The 5,000-nt window shown below is 35.3% G+C and overlaps 1 non-coding gene across 1 annotated transcript in view; it reads right to left on the bottom strand.

Annotated features, from left to right (window-relative positions):
* Positions 1-1,764: 1,764 nt before the first annotated feature.
* LOC122322767 overlaps positions 1,765-5,000 on the bottom strand; it is a 3,960-nt gene continuing 724 nt past the window's right edge. Inside the window, exon 1 of the ribosomal RNA XR_006246835.1 lies at positions 1,765-5,000. This exon is cut by the window's right edge and continues 724 nt beyond it. This is a non-coding gene — a ribosomal RNA (large subunit ribosomal RNA).

Genomic DNA, 5,000 nt, shown 5'->3' with positions numbered 1-5,000 from the left:
TTTTCTCATATGACTTGCCTTGCGCGACACCACTCCATATATAGGTTTTTGAACACCATCTCTTTAAGCATGATACTTTTTTCAAATGCTACCACCCAACATTAATTCTTCATGTATTAAATAAAATATAATACAAGATTAACTTCATTTTTTCATAATTTGCCCAATAAATTATCCATGCCGGCAAGACAATACTCCACAGTCATATTATTTTGTTACTTTTACTTTTTCTCATATGACTTGCCTTGCGCGACACCACTCCATATATAGGTTTTTGAACACCATTTCCTTAAGAATGATACTTTTTTCAAATGCAACCACTCACTATTAATTCTTCATGTATTAATTTAAATATAACACACGAATAACTTAAATATTTAATAATTTGAACTATAATTGACGGTTGCCGGCAAGACAATACTCCACAATCATGTGATTTCCATATATAATTTTGTCTATAGCAAACATTTTTTATTGTACTAGAGTTGTTCCATACGTTATTACCCAACATTTATTTTACATGTTAAATTCTATTATATCACATTGTTTGTGTCATATGTTATTATCTAACATGTAATTTATATGTTTCATGATATTATTTGACATTTTGTATTGGAAAACACTGAATTGAATTTCATAACATTTCATAATTTGCCCAATAAATGACCCATGCCGGCAAGACAATACTCCACAGTCATATTATTTTGTTACTTTTACTTTTTCTCATATGACTCATATGACTTGCCGTGCGCGACACCACTCCATATATAGGTTTTTGAACACCATTTCCTTAAGAATGATACTTTTTTCAAATGCAACCACTCACTATTAATTCTTCATGTATTAATTTAAATATAACACACGAATAACTTAAATATTTAATAATTTGAACTATAATTGACGGCTGCCGGCAAGACAATACTCCACAATCATGTGATTTCCATATATAATTTTGTCTATAGCAAACATTTTTTATTGTAGTAGAGTTGTTCCATACGTTATTACCCAACATTTATTTTACATGTTAAATTCTATTATATCACATTGTTTGTATCATATGTTATTATCTAACATGTAATTTATATGTTTCATGATATTATTTGACATTTTGTATTGGAAAACACTGAATTGAATTTCATAACAATTCCAAGTCTCATGAGTGTAAATTTTATTAATCGGTTTATTATTATTATGCAATATCAAATAAAATATAAACTTCTATTTCACACTAAATATAACATTTATGTTTAAGAGTGTAAATTTTTCATTCGCATATTACTGTTCTCCATTGATTGAATTATAATATATTTTTAATATGATTTCATATATTTATTTTTTTGTGTTTTCTACTATTGCCTTTCGCAGTTATCATATATATATATATATATATATATATATATATATATATATATATACTCATATATATAATAAAATGTGTGTTCTTCTTTCTCTGTTTTGTTTAAAACAATTTAATTTCTTTATTCCTTTCAATAACAATTCAATTATTCTGAAAAGAATGTTATTTATAAAATAACATAAATTTTGTATTGCATCATCAAAAAGCTTTTTGTATATAACATTTTCTTAAGGTCCGGTCCACACATTATCAACTTACAAAGAAATATATAAAATATCATAAGTAAATTAACAAATATGGCACCTTTAAACAACTCATACAATATATATATATATATATGTTTTAGTTGGTGTTTAACAACCATAACACACATATTATATTTTATATTTGTTGTTTTATTAACATTTTCGAATCATCAAGCAAAGGATAAGCTTCAGTGGATCGCAGTATGGCAGCTGCTCAACCACTTACAACACCTTGCCTGTTACAAAAGTCGTTTACAATTGATTCTAGGCTTTGTCATTGTATTAAATAATGTTTAAATATGTAACTAGCACGGCATCAGGTGATCATAGATCCTCCCAATTTACTATGTTACAAATAACATTGGCATCACATCCATTGTCGTTTATAAAATAAATTATAAACTTTTAATGGTTTAGAAGCCATACAATGCAAATTGCCCCTTATTTATCATTGCAGTCCAGCACGGATACGACCTTAGAGGCGTTCAGGCATAATCCAACGGACGTAGCGTCATACCACTGTTCGCTCGAACAAGTATTGTGCCATTGGTCCGTACCTGCGGTTCCTCTCGTACTACGCAGGAATGCTGTCGCAACAACGTTTTGTCATTAGTAGGGTAAAACTAACCTGTCTCACGACGGTCTAAACCCAGCTCACGTTCCCTTGCATGGGTGAACAATCCAACGCTTGGTGAATTTTGCTTCACAATGATAGGAAGAGCCGACATCGAAGGATCAAAAAGCGACGTCGCTATGAACGCTTGGCCGCCACAAGCCAGTTATCCCTATGGTAACTTTTCTGACACCTCTTGTTAAAAACTCTTTAAACCAAAAGGATCGATAGGCCGAGCTTTTTGCTGTCCCTGTGTGTACTGAACACCGAGATCAAGTCAGCATTTGCCCTTTTGCTCTATGTGTGGTTTCTGTCCGCACTGAGCTGGCCTTGGGACACCTCCGTTATTATTTGAGAGATGTACCGCCCCAGTCAAACTCCCTACCTGGCAATGTCCTTGAATTGGATCATACCTGAGTAATTGGAGTTATACCAAATTTTTAAATCAAAAATACATAAATGCATTTTCTTATTAAAGAATTTGTTTGCGATTATATAACAAACTCGTGATACTTTGATCAAGAAGCTTGCATCAAAACCCAATACCATAAGATATAATAAATACATCCGTATAATGGCTAGGAAATGATACACGTTCCATTTAATCAAGTAAGTAAGGAAACAATAAGAGTAGTGGTATTTCATTGTCGATACCAAACCGAAGTCTAATATCTCCCACTTATTCTACACCTCTTATGTCTCCTTACACTGCCAGATTAGAGTCAAGCTCAAAAGGGTCTTCTTTCCCCGCTAATTATTCCAAGCCCGTTCCCTTGGCTGTGGTTTCGCTAGATAGTAGATAGGGACAGTAGGAATCTCGTTAATCCATTCATGCGCGTCACTAATTAGATGACGAGGCATTTGGCTACCTTAAGAGAGTCATAGTTACTCCCGCCGTTGACCCGCGCTTACTTGAATTTCTTCACTTTGACATTCAGAGCACTGGGCAGAAATCACATTGTGTCAACACCCGCTAGGGCCATCACAATGCTTTGTTTTAATTAGACAGTCGGATTCCCCAAGTCCGTGCCAGTTCTGAATTGATTGTTAATTGATAATCGTTATAATTTAAAAGAACTAATCAGTTGCCCAATTAGTATTCTTAAAAATTTTAGCAAGAAAGTTCCACAATTGGCTACGTAACTAAACTATCCGGGGAACAAGAATCTACCATAAATGATAGAAACCCTATTTACCCAGAACGAGCACATAAACCATGTTATTGTTTCCCAATCAAGCCCGACTATCTCAATCTTCAGAGCCAATCCTTATCCCGAAGTTACGGATCTAATTTGCCGACTTCCCTTACCTACATTATTCTATCGACTAGAGACTCTTCACCTTGGAGACCAGCTGCGGATATTGGTACGGCCTGTTGAGAAGTTTGCGTATCCCCACCATAAATTTTCAAGGTCCGAGGAGAAAATATCGACACAACAGTATATGTCATGCTCTTCTAGCCCATCTACCATATCTCTCTGCGAAAGACTTCCATGGTAGTACGGCTATAAAACAGAAAAGAAAACTCTTCCGATACCTCTCGACGGCTTCTTTATGGTCGTTCCTGTTGCCAGGATGAGCACGAGGCCCATATTTAATAACAAACGGATACTCAACAGGTTACGGAATTGGAACCGTATTCCCTTTCGTTCAAAATTATTCAAGTGTATAAAAATCGGTATGATGCAAAATATATTTTGATTTTTCTATACTTGAAAATTTTCGGCTTTCGCCTTGAACTTAGGACCGACTAACTCGTGATCAACCACTGTTCACACGAAACCCTTCTCCACTTCAGTCCTCCCAGGTCTCATTCGATTATTTGCTACTACCACCCAAGATCTGTACCAATGGCGGCTCCATGCAGGCTTACGCCAAACACTTCTATGCACACCATTGTACCTTCCTACTCACTAAAGTTTCAAAATTTATATTACAAGTAACATAAATCATCTACTTTAGCGGTAATGTATAGGTATACAACTTAAGCGCCATCCATTTTAAGGGCTAGTTGCTTCGGCAGGTGAGTTGTTACACACTCCTTAGCGGATTTCGACTTCCATGATCACCGTCCTGCTGTTTTAAGCAACCAACGCCTTTCATGGTATCTGTATGAGTTGTTAATTTGGGCACCGTAACATTACGTTTGGTTCATCCCACAGCGCCAGTTCTGCTTACCAAAAGTGGCCCACTGGGCACATTATATCATAACCTTAAACTTCATATCAAGAAAGTTAAGGTTCTTACCCATTTAAAGTTTGAGAATAGGTTAAGATCGTTTCGACCCTAAGGCCTCTAATCATTCGCTTTACCAGATAAGATTATTTTATACAACAGTTAAATGCACCAGCTATCCTGAGGGAAACTTCGGAAGGAACCAGCTACTAGATGGTTCGATTGGTCTTTCGCCCCTATACTCAATTCTGACAATCGATTTGCACGTCAGAACTGTTTCGGTCTTCCATCAGGGTTTCCCCTGACTTCAACCTGATCAAGTATAGTTCACCATCTTTCGGGTCACAGCATATATGCTCAAGGTACGTTCCAGTTAGAGGTATAAATAATATAAATATCATTATACATAACTATATAGAGCGCCCCGGGATTGTGTTAATTAACTATAAATAGCTAAAAAACTAATCCCATTAATAGTCAAGTTAATTACGCTATTAGGTTTATATCCCAATAACTTGCACATATGTTAGACTCCTTGGTCCGTGTCTCAAGACGGGTCCCGAAGGTATCCTGAATCTTTCGCATTGTTAATCATACAAGTGCATATAAT

The sequence above is a fragment of the Drosophila grimshawi genome, unplaced genomic scaffold, assembly GCF_018153295.1.
Source record: "Drosophila grimshawi isolate 15287-2541.00 unplaced genomic scaffold, ASM1815329v1 contig_659, whole genome shotgun sequence".
Lineage (NCBI taxonomy): Eukaryota > Metazoa > Arthropoda > Insecta > Diptera > Drosophilidae > Drosophila > Drosophila grimshawi.
Note: the sequence above shows the minus strand (reverse complement) of the source record. Positions and strands in the feature narration are given on the sequence as shown.